Source organism: Lissotriton vulgaris, unplaced genomic scaffold (assembly GCF_964263255.1).
Source record: "Lissotriton vulgaris unplaced genomic scaffold, aLisVul1.2 SCAFFOLD_1081, whole genome shotgun sequence".
Classification (NCBI taxonomy): Eukaryota; Metazoa; Chordata; class Amphibia; order Caudata; family Salamandridae; genus Lissotriton; species Lissotriton vulgaris.
Window position 1 is genome coordinate 459,207 of NW_028244822.1, and position 16,662 is coordinate 475,868.

Below are 16,662 nucleotides of genomic sequence, written 5' to 3' on the forward strand. Positions count from 1 at the left end.
AATCATGCTTTCTTTTAATAATCATTGTGGGAAATTACTATATTTTGTGTGGCATCACTCCACATTTTTCCCAAATCTGCTTTGCTGGGTTAACAACTCAGTGCAATTTACCCCCTGCTAGTAGATTGCCTGTGCGCCATTATAGATATGGTTAATTTGGCTTATACCTCAGTGGAACATTTAACTTGTTTGGAAGTCCCTACTATATGAAGAGAAAGTGAACACAGGGTCCAGACTACAGTGCCTATAGTGGTATCAACTACAGCGGCAGGGTAAACAAGACTTCATGCCTACCCTGTGTATCCTGACTGTTGCACTGTAAAACCTACTGCGCATTCATTCAACATAACTTTTTTTGATAGGTAAAAACATTTCTTTCAAATATCAAAAAGCCACCCCCTTTGTAGGCCTTGTAGCCCACAAGGCAGTGTGCATGGTATTCTAAAAGAAGGATAGTAGAAGTACAAAGTTAACATGCCCTTATGGTGACTAGCACCCAAAAGCTATTTTCACTGTAAGAAGGTTTTTGCCCTCCCAAAGAGAAACACTGGGAAGCAATAGTAAAAATAAATGATGGTATCTCCGGTTAGGGTCCAGCTACAAAAATTATGAAACAACTATTTTTTATTTGTTATTAAAATCCCAACTCAATGGTGTGAAGTCATATTTTTAATGAATATTAGGGAAAGGTATATTTTAGAAAGTTAACTTTTTCCTGCTTGTAGTTGCTTGGGGCTAATTTGCATTCAAACATAAGCAGTGGCACAGCCAGGAATCAGCCGTGATGAATGGTGTAAAAACTGATCATATGATAGGTACACTGGTTTAGGAGTTGGGAGGTGTTTTTCTCTTCTTCTGGCAGGAAAATAGGTGGGCTTGGCCCAGGAACTTAAATTACTTTGATGAGGTGTCCCCTATAACAGGCAAATGTTTGGTGACTGCTTAAAGAAAAGGGAGCGACCCCACTGCCCAAGAGAAGGGGTACCACTGGTAAACAAAAATGCGGAATTCTCTTGGGAAGACCGGAAAATTCACAACTACTATTGATATAATCTAATCCCTTGTATTCAACACGACACACAATCCATTCGCACTCAATTAGAAACCAAGGACCCTACTAGGCAATTATAATACCAACATACAATACTACAGGGAATTGTATTAAAAAGGAGTTTATTTAAAAAGAACTACGATGTTATAGAAGTCATGGAATAATCCACTACTTCACAATACATAAAAACACAATGTAATACACATATACTAATGAGAGACACAAACAAATAAAAGTGCAAACTGTTAATCACATCTTATTTTGTTTACAAATGTTTGGTGACTCCTGGGAAGGCCCTTGCTTTTGTCCTACTAATCAGGGTGGCCCCAAATGCAGGATGGATGTCCCACATTGGACACTAAGGTAAGCCTCCGCACTCTGGCACCTGCCACGCTCCACCTTCCTCCGGTCAACTAGGGTGGGCATATCTTAACCCTTCCCTCCCTGCATTGCAAATTGCTGGGCGAAAATACCCGTAACTGATGGGATTCGCCCGCTACTATCCAGAACACTTATCCGCTTGCTTCACCTTAATTATTGCCAACCCGGTAAGGTTCCTTTACACACGGCCAACCTTACGCACTGTTCCTATTCCTTTACTTGAATTAGTTCCATGTTCCCTTTAGCCTGGTGCCCCCATCGGCGTGACTACACAAGACCAGCCTCATCCACCGTTACTCCACATCCTGCTGTGGATTGATTGATAATCCCAGGTAATCGGCCCCCTCCCCGTAGTGGAACATACCAGCCAATTTCTCCACTCCTTACTAAAATTACTTATCCTTGTCTTAGACGCAAGAACACCGCTCCCCGGACGTCTTCCCAGTCCCCTTGTCTTCTACTCTAAGACACTTGCCCCCAAGCCATCATTAGGTGAGAGCTCTTGAATTAGTCCTACCTACTGCCTAGGCGCCATCCCATATGCACTCCCTTATCCCTTACCTTCACCACGATTCTTGCACTTCCCACTTACTGTGGCACATCAACAAGCATGTCACAGTCTCACCAAGTTTCACCATGGTTTTAGAATGCGTGACACCTGATACATCATTCACGCACGTATGGAAGGTTTCACAATAAGTGTGGCATGGTCTATCAGTGATACAACGCTATGCAGGATATAGGGTAAACAATGTCCCCTTTCTTTTTACTTCCCTCTCAACAGGCTTGCACATTCAGGCAATTCATTGTTAGTCCTGATGATGATCCCTTATTGTTTGTAGGATCGAAACGCCATCGACAGTTAGTGTAGTGACACAACCATTCCCATTTTGTTACTTTAATTGTGTATACTACATGAGGTCAGCTAGACAAACTTTAAACTGGTACTAGCGCCTTCCTTTCTTCCCAATTGCCTGCAAATTCCTACCCTATGTTTTGTTTCTTATGTGTTATGTGTACTGGACACAGGATTGTGTCTCACTGTATAATTGTTCACCTTATTTTATGTATGCTTCTACATTGAATACATTAGTGTCCGGCTGGACACATGCTTCCTTATAGTACAGATCGTTGTCTATAATTCAATTTTGTCTTTAAGCATTGTAATATATTAAGGACCACTGTTGCTTGTTTAAACTATTACCCCAGGTCCTTGATTACCTTAAGGGTTCCCTTGTTCTTTAAAAACCCAAATGCAGTGGCAGGAAAGCTACCTCCAGAACCGGTATAGGGTGACCTCAGAGAATGAGAGTGTTTATTTCCCTGGTCATACATCTGGGTGGGCACAAAGGCTCATCATAAAGAGAAAAGGATTTCCCACATCCTGGATTTTGAGAGTAAGGGGGCACTGTGGGATAGTTTACAGAAGGGCAAACAGGAATAGTTTCAAAATCGGGTAGGGTTACCTCTGGGAACTTTTACCCAGTCCCTTTGGGAGGAGCAAGGAGTAATACACTAGTTGCTGCCAGGCAAAAATATGGTACCTCCAGAAATCCTTTTTTGAACACTTTATGGACCTGTGGAAGAAGAGAAGAGAAGAGGAATTGACCTATGTTTGTAACCAGAGAGAAGCCTTGAGGTTGGACCTGCTTCCCCTTGTAGCTAGGACAAAAAAAGTGGACTCCAAGTGTCAGCTGGCTGATATGTGTAGCTGCAGGGCCACAACAAGCAGCAAGAGGACTTTTCCTTTAGGTGCCCAGCTGACCAGTAAGAACTGAAAATGACTTGGAACCTGCTGATGACCTCTGCTGGAGTGAGTCTTGACTCCCAAGTGCTGATCCTCCGGGCCTGAAACCTGGTCTGCGTCTAACTGCACTTGTCATACCACCATTGACTGTGATTGGTGCATAATTGTTGTTGGTGCTATTATCACATTCATCTTTAGAAGTTCATATCTTTGGGACTCCTAAATAGATTGCTCTTGTTTTGGTGTCATTTTACTTATTACATTTTACTCTATTGTTCTAATTCGGTTTCGTACTTTTATTGTTTGGTATTTTGACGTTATTACTGTTCTGACAGTGGATACATATGTCATGCATTGGCCTAAGTTAAGCCTGTCAGCTCTGCACCATTGCTATCAGGTGGTGGCGCTCAGGTTAATTGGTGACTGTGAAGGTTCACCCTGTCTTGAGTTGTGATTATTCCTTAAGATGGGCAGTCGTTCACCCCAAATAATACTCCAATTTATTAGAATCTTAGAAGACATCCTCTATAATTGGACACCATTTATTTACTCCTTCTTCTATCAGAAGAGTTGAAAAACTTGTCCTGAAGACATTTGGGAGTCCCCGGAGAGTTCCATATTGGTGCAGAACTACTGTAATATGGTATTCCTAATGTTAATCTGACTTGATACCAAAGCTTTTAAGCTGCCTCCAATAACCTCAGCCTAACCCTTTTAAAATACTTTGGGTGTAAGGAAAAAATAGTCCCCCTCCATGGGCAAACTTTTCGTCATAGCTTTGAAAAGTGGGGTGAAGGCAGAGTTATCTAGAAGAAGAGACCCTATTTTATTTAACTAGAAAGCCCAACACTATTGATTTAAGTCTGGACTTGCGATGCCCCCATGTTCTATTTTCTGCATATTTTCCTCCATGTAATTCTCACCTTTTTTGAGGACCATATAAAACTGCTCAAATACCCCAGCAATAGCATGCATTCCAATTCACAGAGAGATTAATTAATTTGCAAAGAATTACAGGATTTTGATCCTCTCTCCCAGGCTTGAACCTGCTTGCCCAGCTTCAAGATCAGCTGCTCCAGTCCAAAACTACATCATCTCTCCTCTCTGTGGACATTGAACTCACCATAGAAGATGGCTGACACTCCTTTGGAAGACACAATTAATAACCATTTCTATTTTGCGTTCCAAAGCAGCGCCAGCCATCTTGCAGGTTGCTCTGTGACTGCGTTTCTATAGAAGCGCTCTTTCCACAACCACAGCCCTCTGCCCTCCTCCCTCAAATTGTTTGGTATCAATCTGCTTTATTAAGGAAGAGAAGAAGAATCAACATGTACACAGAATGTCACCTACAACCCTTAGGCGGGCCGGCCGCGTGATGAGGTGAACAAGCAGTGAGCAATGCTGTGGCATTGTGAGGCTATGCACTGAAATTGGATTACACAGCAAGTCCCCTACAACCCAAGCAGGGCCGGCCATTATCATGACAATCAAATGTGGTAGGTGCAGGTTTTAGGGCTTCTCCAAATGGGATGACAATAACAAACAAATGGACTCAAACATAAAACAATATGCACACCAAAGAAGAGAAGTGGGAGGAGGGGATGAGCCCCCGAGACTCTTAGAGAATATACAGGTACATGCATCATTGTAGTCATTTGCGATTTCTTAATTGCGATTTTAAGGAATGGCAATTAAGAAATCGCAAATGCCTATGCATGTAGAAATCGCTGTAAAATTTGCTATTTCTAAACATTCCTTAATTGCGACTCGCAAATTGCAAGTCGCAATTAAGGAATCCCTCCGCATTCATTCCTATGGGCCTGGAGGCCCATATGAATGAATGGGAAGACATTCTCATTTTGCGAATCGCAATTAGCGATTCGCAAATGGAGAATGCGATTTCAAGGGTGCACGGGTGTCTAAAGGACATCCTGTTGAACCCCTGAAATTGATATGTGCACCCATGTTACGCACACACATGCCCTAGGGGCATGTGTGTGCGTAACATGGGACTTTTAAAAATGCACTTTGATGCTTTTTTCAAGAAAATCGCAATTTACCATCACCTTACAAGTCATGGTAAATTGCGATTCTTATTTGCAAAACCGCAAATCTTTTTACTTTCTTGCATTGCATTTAAGGAATCGCAAATTGTAATTCCTTAAATGCAATCGCAATGTAAGAAATCGCAAATTTTGCGATTTCTTAAATTGCGAGGGGCTTCTTGTTTCATGCATTCCAAAAGCAATTTTAGCGAACGCAAACGGCTGATTTTTGCGATTCGCACCGTTTGCGATCGCAAAATGCTTTAATGCATGTGCCTGATAGAGTGAGACAAAATAAAATAAACAGAGAAAAAAAGAGAGACAAAGAGACGAAGAGAAAGAGAAGAGAAAGGGAGGGTGGGGCATGAGGGGTGGTTATTGCAGAGAGCGTGGCCGGGAGGACAAATTGCTGAGTATTGATGTTGTCGTCAAGGGAGTGTGTTGGAGATAGGAAGGTATATTGTTTCTTCAAAAAAGCATACAGAATGGAGTTTCGGGGCCTGAAGACGAGCATTTTCTATCCTACAGAAATGATCTATTAATGGTTGCCAAAGTTTGGTGTTATGGGTGTTTCGGGACTGTAAGCGCGTAGTGAGTAATTCCATCGCCATGGTATGCCACAATCGAGTAAACCAAATAGTGACTGGGGGAGTCTCCGCTTTTTTCCAGTATAGGGCTATGAGTTGTTTAGCCACTCCCAACATATGAAGACAGATGTGCCAGTCTCTACGTGTCAGAGCGCGCAGATTGTCAGGCTTGATACCCAAGAGAACCGTAGCTGGGGTTTCAGGCAGGGGGAAACTAAGAACCAAGAGAATCACTTTCCAAGTGCTGCTGTGCTGGTTGAGAGCGTGTCCATTGCTGCTGTAAGAAAAAACGCTCTGGAAAGAACTCTAAGCGCCTTTACCCTGCAAGCGCTATCTGGCAGCGCATAGGGATTTACTGCTCGCGTTTCCCGCTCCGCGGGAAACACTCGCTGGGTGAGGCAGTCGGCGGCACGAGTGTGAGGAAAACCACATTGCCCACAAGTCAGCGGGGCCAGCTACATCTCGCCGCCACGCCCCCCTCACCTGCCTTCATTATCGCTGGAAGTCCGCTGAGGAGCGGAGAATCACTTTCCAAGTGCTGCTGTGCTGGTTGAGAGCGTGTCCATTGCTGCTGTAAGAAAAAACGCTCTGGAAAGAACTCTAAGCGCCTTTACCCTGCAAGCGCTATCTGGCAGCGCATAGGGATTTACTGCTCGCGTTTCCCGCTCCGCGGGAAACACTCGCTGGGTGAGGCAGTCGGCGGCACGAGTGTGAGGAAAACCACATTGCCCACAAGTCAGCGGGGCCAGCTACATCTCGCCGCCACGCCCCCCTCACCTGCCTTCATTATCGCTGGAAGTCCGCTGAGGAGCGGAGAATCACTTTCCAAGTGCTGCTGTGCTGGTTGAGAGCGTGTCCATTGCTGCTGTAAGAAAAAACGCTCTGGAAAGAACTCTAAGCGCCTTTACCCTGCAAGCGCTATCTGGCAGCGCATAGGGATTTACTGCTCGCGTTTCCCGCTCCGCGGGAAACACTCGCTGGGTGAGGCAGTCGGCGGCACGAGTGTGAGGAAAACCACATTGCCCACAAGTCAGCGGGGCCAGCTACATCTCGCCGCCACGCCCCCCTCACCTGCCTTCATTATCGCTGGAAGACCGCGCATCGCGGGACGCGCGCGGGCGACGCCGGGCTAAGCCCGGGCAAAGGGCGGGCCCTCTGTGGCCCTCAGTGACCGAGGTAGGCTGGGCTGGGCCCGGTCATTCACATTTTGTTATTGCCTCATTGAACCTCATTGAACATGTGTCCACTTTCGTAGGTTTGTGAACGATTCGTGTACTGTTATAGCTATACTGTATCTCGGACTTACTTGGCCGGTCAGGGACTGACGTCACTCCAGAATTTTTACTAGTTCTACTCTTCTACATTTTTGATTAAGTCTATTACTGTGGAAAATAGTGTGGAAAATGTCTAAAACTCTACGCTCAGGAAGGGTAGTGGGAGAAAAACCTGGCCGAAAATTAACTACCACCCACACAAGAAACAAATCAGTGAATAACCCACCGTTGAAAGGTCAATGCCAACTATCTGAACTTTGGGATCTATCTGGTCTAAAAAAATCCAAACTTGCTACGCCAGAAAGATCAGATACTAAAGCTCTGGAATTTCATACACCAGCCCCCATAGACCCCCAACTGCCTCTGGTACAGCAAGGGGCCCCACAATCAATGGTAGGGGGGTCTCCCTTACGGGACTCCACAGAGGGGAAGATGACGACCGTAGGTGATCCAGTGCATATACCACCGATCCCTCAGTCACCTATGAATGATAGGCCGGGGGGTGACTTGTCTGCACTATCTATTGACCTGGAACTTTGGGGACGCTACGTAAGCCCAGCTAAAGTGGAGTCTTTGGAGCAGTTTAAAGCTTCAGGGGGTGCCACCCCTTCTGGGTTACTGCTGTGTAGTAGCACCCCTTCGTTAAATGGCCATGAAATATCCGACTTGTTAAATATTTCCAGGAGCCCCGACCTTAATCTCTTGGATAATTGTTGCACTGTGGAAGCACGAGAAAAGCCGATCTCTGAGTCCATGATCGCCTTGGAACAACTCCTAGCCTCAATCTTACTGCTTTTGGGATAATTTGTAGGCAGCTCGGACTGTATTCTTGAATCAGTCACTCAAATTTTAAAGACATTGCTGCAGAAATCGCCTGATATGAGGAAGGCCTCTCCCCCCAAGTCTGAGCATTACTTGTCTGAGGGGAAAACCAGAGATACTAGAGGGGAACTGGATAGGAAGGTTGAATCACCTACCCTGGAATCTCACAAGGATATGCCTCTTACTGCAGCTCCCAACTGTATCAAAAACACAGTTCTGGATATAGAGGAGGAGGATAAACCTTTGCCTGGCCCTATAGCGGTCCAGGAGTTATTTCCTATTTTCGTGCCTGAGTGCGGAAAAGAATCCCTGGACGATAAACCGGAGGTAAAAGAAGAAAGGGGAAAAAATGGTAAACAAAAAATTAATAAAGGTAACAAGAGGAAACCAATTCGAAAATACAGAAAGAAAAAGCAGCGGAGGATTATTTTCCAAAATACTACAGCGTCAAGGGAGAATGATGAAATCAATGTGGAGCCCTCTTCTACTTCCTTAAAGGTGGACATTGATTTGAACTTAACTACTTTAACCTCTGTAGAGGGGGAAAATGAACAACGTAGTCTGTTTACTCAGGAAGCTACACCGCAAGTAGAGGGCTCTCTCCCATGCTCTCCTCCACGGAGCGCATTAGGAGTGCCAATTTCTTATCCATCTGGAGCTCTTAACCCTTTGGCCCCCCCCTTTGCTGTAACACTAGAGTCGGAAAATTACTGTCCTCCGGCCCGATCTGTAAATATTACTAAGGCCCCGGTGGACGTGCGTGTGCTAGATTTTGTACCTTTATTTGATACTGACCTTTTGTTAAATAGAGCTTGGCTTCTCAAACGTTTTAGTGAGGTTGAAAGTCTCTACCATATTCAATCTAGAGACATAGAACTGGTGTCTCTGTTGGGTGGAAGTAGGGTATTGAGTATACGGGTGAAATTTTATTCACCTATTATAACAAACTTGATACTAGAACAAGCCGAAAACTTTCAGCGCTTAGGTATTGACATTCTCCCTATCTCCAACCCAGACAAGCCAAATCTTTTATGTAACCAGGGGTTTGGGGGTGGTGAGCAAAACGGGGTAACCTCTCCCCTCAGAGACCTAAAAATTTGGGTTTCTAGGGGAAAACGCTCAGTTTCGCACGTGAAGCCACTTCCACTAACTGAGAACTCTTCCCTCATAGATGATAATAACCGGTGGAATTGGCTCCATAGTGCATTATCAACAAAAACAAAGGATAACCCCAAATTGTTTCACCATCTTTAACACCGCATTAAAAATAATTTCCTGGAATGCGGCTGGATTCCACAGCAGCCCAGAGAAACTTGCTTTTTTATCTTCTCTGGGTGCGGATGTATTGTGCATTCAGGAAACATGGTGCATTGATATGCTAACTCCATCAAAAGATTTTTATGTCCTGGAAGTACCAGCTGCGCCCTCTAAGAAAGGGCATGCCAGGGGGGGGATTGCCTGCTTATTGTCAAATAAATTGCAATGGAGATTCTCCCATTATATTGATCCTAGTAGACTTTTCCACACAATAACTCTAGAAAATCTGTTCCATAATGGTAAAAAATATCCTATGGTAATTTTTAATGTGTATATACCCCCTGAGGAGTGTTTTAACGATAGTTTGCAGCAGGTTCTCCGATATATTGAACAGATAAAAAATTCCCCATCTTCCCCTGTAATTTTGCTTGTAGGTGATCTGAATTGCAAAATTTCAAATGCTAGTCTGAAACTCTTCAGGAACAAAGTTAAGGAAGAGGTACATTTTATTCCCCAGACGCTTTTTCCAGAGAACCTGGTGACAAATAAAAGAGGGAAGATTTTGTTAAAAGAACTAGCGATTGGGGATGGTATTATTTTAAATGGAAGATTTCCATCTGACGTCCCCGCTAATTATACTCAAATCAAATCAAAATATCTTTATTCGGGTTCCATATATGAAAACCATAAAAGTACATAAAAACACAATAAATATTAAAAATCATTATTCATTCATTGTAGAAAAATTATTAAAACTATTACACATCATTACAGGTTCGTACGGTGCCTAATGCATAATTTTAGATATTGTGCCACAGATTTTGTCATCAAAGAATTTTCCAGAAGTTGCAGGGCTAAATAGGCAGGGCGACATCTACGGATGTTCATAACTTTTAGTAGTGGTAATATCCACCTCCTGCGTAGTTCCATATAAAATTTACAAAAAAATGTGACATGTATTGTAGACTGTGGGGACATAGAGTCACACGGACACACTGCAGTGTTATGAGTCCATACATTCTGAATGGGAAATAGAACCAAAAAATGATATATGTTAAGCCTGAAACGAGTGAGGAGTAACTTTTCATATTGCGACAAATGGTACTGTAAATAAGGTTGGATAGTTGGGACCAGCTGTATCATTAAGCATTGTTGTACTGAGGGTTTACCTATTTCACACAGCATTCGGAGTTCAGATAAATGTGACAGACAAAGTGTTTTTAGATCTTTTTTTGAAATGTCTGTTACAGATGGTGGGTCTTCAAAGAAGCTCGGACGGCCGATGTCAGTGAAAAAAGATTTTACATATGCCAACCATTTTATCTTATTCATATGGTCTAGTTTCATGCAGTCCTCTATTATTGTTCTTGTAAGGTGGCATTCTTCTCTGGCCCAAATTCTACGCCATAGCATGATAGGCTGAATCTTAATGATGTCCGATATATAGTGTACTCCGAGTTCAAGGTGACAACCAAATGTGGTGGTGCTTTTGGGAACAGCCAATAAAAACTTTAGGAAGGAGTTTTCGATTTTTTGGAGTTGCTCTACATTAGTTGTACCCCAGACTCCTGCTCCAAAAGTGGCTGTGCTGATAGATTTTGCATTGTATATCTTAATCATTTCGTTGGGTGGTCTTTTTCCCAAACGAAGTGAAAATGCTTTTAAAGCGCCGACTGTTCTTATGAGGGCTAACTTTCTGGAGTTAATTGCCTCTCTCCAATTAAACGCCTCATCAATAGTTATACCAAGATAAGGATAGATGTTAGTTCTTTCAAGAGGCAGGTTGTCCACAAAGATTTTTTTCTCTTTGTTCCCTCTATTGCCGATGTGCATTACATAAGTTTTCCTTATGTTCACTTTTAGATCGAGACTGGTCATAAAGGTACAGTAATTATTTAGGGCCCTCTGAAGCTGGACAGGTGTTCTTGCCAGTATTACCGCGTCGTCGGCGTATAGTAACGCTGGAATCTGTCGACGACCGGCTTCCGGCAGATCTTTAACGCCCTTAAGCAGTGCAGCCTCTAAACCATTCGTATAAAGTGTAAATAGGAAAGGGGCCAGCACGCACCCTTGTCTGACCCCTTTCTGAATTGGAAAGCTGTTAGTTAGTTGTCCTGCTATTCCATATCTGACCTTTCCCGTAGCGCCAGAGTATAGCTCACGGAGGATATCTACTATAGGTGGTTCTATCCCCATTTGTAGCATTATTGTCCAGAGCTTCGAGTGTCCCACACAGTCGAAGGCTGCTGTAAGATCGACATACACCATGTGTAGGCACGATTTCTTCGCTGTTACATATTTTCCTACAAGTAATGTTAAATTTAGGACTTGATCCACGGTGCTTAGCCCGGCTCTGAAGCCGTATTGGAGGTCTGAGAGTACCCCTTGCTCTTTTGACCACTCCTGAAGTCGATTTAGAAGTATACGCCCTAGCATCTTTCCAGTTGAATCCAAGAGGGATATGGGGCGGTAGCAGGTTGGACTGTCTCTGTTGCCTTTTTTAAAAATGGGGACCAGGATCGAGGTTGACCAAGAGTCAGGAAGGCCAGTGTCTTTTGCTGCGTTTAACACTTTAGTCAGAAGGGGAGCCCATAGTTCAGGTAGAATTTTGTAGAGGTCCATAGGAATAGAGTCTGGTCCCGGTGCTTTGCCATTTTTTGCAGATTTTATAGCATTAGTTGTTTCTTTGAGTGTGAATTGTATCTCTATCGGGTATTGCACCAACGGGAGAGGATCTTGAGAAGTTAAGTCTTCGGGCCCAATCTCCCCAAAAACCCCTGAGAAGTGCTGTACCCAGTCTTCTGCAGTTATAGCAACATCCAAAGAGGGGCCAGTATTATTATCAGTTAAAAAAGGAGTTTTAACTGTTTCCCAGAAGGATGTGCTGTCTTTTAGGGTACTGCTTTTTAGGAGTTGTTTCCAGAGGTTTACTTGTAACTCCTTTTTCCTTTGTTTAATTGCCTGTGCGTAAGTTTTCCTTAATTCGGTTACCTCTGCTCTGTTTCTTGGTTGTTTTGTTAAGGCTTTCTTTAAATTTGAGTATGCTTTTGTGCATTTTGTGTTAAACCACCCATTTTTCGAAGTATTATTTTTTTTTTTGATGGGTCTGGTTAATTCTTGACTTATTGTGTTTGCTATTGCATAGTAGCTACTCATGATCTCTGCTGAGTTTGAGGAAGGGTCTAGACATTTGTCAATTTCATTCTTACATGTTTTAATTATTTTCACCTTAGTAAGTTCTTGATCTAAATTGCCCCATCTGAGGGTGTACCCGTTTTTTCTGTTCAGTGTTAGTACTTCTTGGTGTAGCAAGCCGGGCTGAGTCTTTCCTGAGTTCTTTTGAGAATCTAGTTCTTGAAATATTATTCTGAGTGGAAAATGGTCGCTAAGGGCATTACTCTCCACTTCAAATGATTTTATGCGATTAGCTTTACTGCTAGATATCAGAATATAGTCAATTACCGATTCACAGCCTCTGCCATGAAAGGTAGGAGAAAACCGAGAAATGGGCGTTTTTAACATATTTGCAAACCCTATGTCTAGTTCAGCCATTGTGGCCTGCATATTGGTGCCTTCGGGGGTGTGAGAGAAGTGAGGTGTCGGGTTTTCATATTCGTCTGTAATCCCGCAAATGTGGGCGTCACTATTTTTACATAAGTGAAGATTGAAATCGCCTCCCCAAATTATTGTATGTGGAGTTCTGGCATATTTTATCTTTAATTCATTAATCTCCTCTATAATTTCTTTTAAAGCTTTGGACTGCTCGATTATAGTCATGTTGTTATAGAAGTTTATCAGAATATAAACCTCTTGATTAGATCCTTTAATGCTAATAATCTGGTAATTCTGGTGGAGTGTAACAGGAGTTACTTCACGACATGGCCAAAGATTGGAGATATATGTTGTTAAACCTCCTTTACTTCTCCCTGATGTTGATTTTGTAGCCTGGGAGAAGTATGTTCTATATCCCACAAGATGGATTGGGTTATTTAGCCATGTCTCTTGTAGACAGACTATATCGCTTGAGTGAACCAAGTCTAAAAAACTGCCTTCCATGTGTTTGGTTGCTAGTCCCGCCACATTCCAGGATAACAGGTTCCTGTCATGGTATTTACTAGAAATAGCAGGTGACCTTGGGGAGATTTGTAGCGTAGTTGTTGTTCTATTGCTGACATTAGTTATACTCTGAGGTACTTCAGCCTGTTTTACCATGGGTTGGGATTTTGTCATTACTTTTAATTCCAGTTGTCTTGCTTTTGGTGTACCTTGGATATTGTTTGAGATCGTGGTCACAAGATGTTTAGCTGGTCTTTCAAAGCATGTTCTATTATTATGTGAGTTCGTCATAATACAGGGCTCTGATGATGGTCAGTCGACCATATCCAGGCAGCTATAACTGTTTGATGTTGGTATTCCAGCCCATGTATCTCTATGAGGTGGTTGTCGTGGCCTCCTACCATAGTTGTTCCAATCACCCCGGTCGTTGTAGTCGTGACCCCAATCTCCCTGGTGCCAGCTCGAGTGATTATTTCCTTGATCCCAATCTCCCTGATTCCAGTTTCTCTGATTGTTTCCTTGACCCCAATGTCCCTGGTTCCAGTTTCTCTGTTCGTGATCATGATGGTTCCAGGACCATTCTGGGGGGCAGTTGAAGTCATCAGGGGGGCGATTTTGTTGGGGGTAAAAGAAAGATAGACGTTTGACCTTTATTCCTCCTGTATTACCTAATGAGTCCCAGGAGCATATGTATTCCACAGCACGGGGATTTTCGAGATTGACAATTATGCAGTCTCCAGATATTGTTTTTGGTTGGTGACCTATCCATGAAACCCTTTTTGCAGTGGAGATTCTGGTAATATTATTTGGATGGTTTGGTCTGTTTATATTTAACCAATATCGAGTTTTATTTAATAATGACCAGGTTGGTTCTTCTGTGTCGTTACTCAATTCCGGAACACCTGTTAAGATGACAACAAAGGGTGCTGCTTCCGGTGGAAGGTTTACCAATTTTGACCGTTTTTTATTTGACCTTTCTGATTTATTAAATTGTCTCTGTGTCTGATCATAACCAAGGGTATTTGATGTAGGAACTGTAGAAGGAGTTTTTGCTGGGGGAGCTCTTTTGTCCGTGTCATCTGCACTAGGGAGTTTTCCTGGTGATTTGTTTTGTGTGCTTATAACTGTTTTAGAAGTTCCTTGAGAAATCTTGTTCTTTGGTGAAGATATCTGATTAATAGTAGTTTTTTTTGTTATCTCTACTGGATTTGCATTTGTATTATTTGTAGTAGCCATACTACTAACTGGTTGTTTTGGTTTATCTGTGGGTTTTACAATACTTGATGAGACCTTAAGTCCAGGCAAGTTTAGATGTTCTTTATTTCTCGGATTAGAAGTTGTTTTTGAGATAGCAACCAATATTGCTAATTGCTTTTCTATGATTTGTATACTTTTTTGAAGCGGTTGGAGCTGATGTTTGACTATTTCAGAGATTTCTTTTAGTAGAGAAGCTTGTGTTTTGGTGTTAATCACATTTTTTGTTATGGTACAAGCCGCCGGCTTCTTGTGAGTTTGCTTGGAATTGGATCTGTCGTTGTGAGCTTCAACTAGTAATACATCGGAATTGATGTTACTATTGGATTCCGACGAGAAAGCAGTTTTGTCATTGTTTGAATTTAAAGCGTTGTTTGAGTCACACATTTTAGTAAGTGAATCTGAGTTTAAGTTTGCAGTGTCTTTATTTATTGATTTTTTATGGTGTTTTTCTTTATGATGTTGCACTTTGGAAATTGCTCCTTCCCTAATCCCTCTCGATTCACTTTGTGTGGGTTCGATAGATTTTCGCTGCGGGCTAGCAAAAATGTCAGGGGTCTGTTCAAGACCTTGACTCAGTTGTGAATCTGAAAATTGTAATGATACGGAAAGATCAACGATGTTTGGGATTACGTGAATGTCCGCGTTTGTTTCCAGATTTATAGATTTTTGCAATGGGACATTTGGAGTTTGTGCTTGTGCTAGCATTCCCATTGACGAGCGTCTAGCTTGATCTAGTTCATAGGATACTCGTCGGTCGATCAGCATTACCGTTTGGTCGATGGTTTTATTCACTTTAGTTATAAAAAGATCAATAGGACCAACAGTAGATGTCATGTTTTTCAGGGTTTTACTCCTAGAACCTCTGGTAGACATTTGTATGCTGATGGACAGAGATTACAGTAGTGAAGTTTGATTTCTAGTCAACACTTAGATGACTTTGTGAACACAGATTTACTTACTGAACCGGTTCTTGTTTTATAGAGGATCTTAGGGGGGTGGGCCCAGCCCAGTCTCCTCCGGTCTTCCCGCTCGCGTCCCGCGAGAGGGAACGGTGACACCCTTTATGCGCCTCCTGGCGCGTCGTGAAGGGGGTGTGTCTGGAGACCTCGAGGGCTGCCGGGAGTTGTAGGCAGCCCCTCGCCTCGCTCCACTCGGCGGCCCCGCTGTCAGGTGGAAGCAGACAGCAGGACGGCGGGAGGGGGGCGGTGGGAGGTCTCAACAGCACAGGGACCCGGTGATGTGGCAGAATCTTCCTCTCTCGTAGCGTTGCGCAGGTCAGAGTCACTGCGGGGCAAGTGTGGCGAAACAGCGTTACACTACCTCCTGTAACGGGGACGCCCTTTATGCGCCTCCTGGCGCGTCGTGAAGGGGGTGTGTCTGGAGACCTCGAGGGCTGCCGGGAGTTGTAGGCAGCCCCTCGCCTCGCTCCACTCGGCGGCCCCGCTGTCAGGTGGAAGCAGACAGCAGGACGGCGGGAGGGGGGCGGTGGGAGGTCTCAACAGCACAGGGACCCGGTGATGTGGCAGAATCTTCCTCTCTCGTAGCGTTGCGCGGGTCAGAGTCACTGCGGGGCAAGTGTGGCGAAACAGCGTTACACTACCTCCTGTAACGGGGACGCCCTTTATGCGCCTCCTGGCGCGTCGTGAAGGGGGTGTGTCTGGAGACCTCGAGGGCTGCCGGGAGTTGTAGGCAGCCCCTCGCCTCGCTCCACTCGGCGGCCCCGCTGTCAGGTGGAAGCAGACAGCAGGACGGCGGGAGGGGGGCGGTGGGAGGTCTCAACAGCACAGGGACCCGGTGATGTGGCAGAATCTTCCTCTCTCGTAGCGTTGCGCAGGTCAGAGTCACTGCGGGGCAAGTGTGGCGAAACAGAAAAACTCTTTAAAAACAGAGAAAAACCCCTCTCAGAACGGATACTCAATATATTTAAGCCTCCTTTCTTCTTGTATAGTGGCCACTATAACAAAATCATAAGAAATCCAGGGAAAACGCTAAAAAAACGAAGCTACTCGCGTTTTGACCCAAACTCCACATAACGATGTGGAGTGGCTAACAAAATGCAGGAAGAAGCACAGGATTCGTCTTTTACCAGCCGGTAAAACGGACCAAATACTGCAAAGAACCGACTCGAAATGCCAGCGGTTCAAGAGGCAAAATCCTGGGGCTCTTATTCAAGCCATAAACGCCT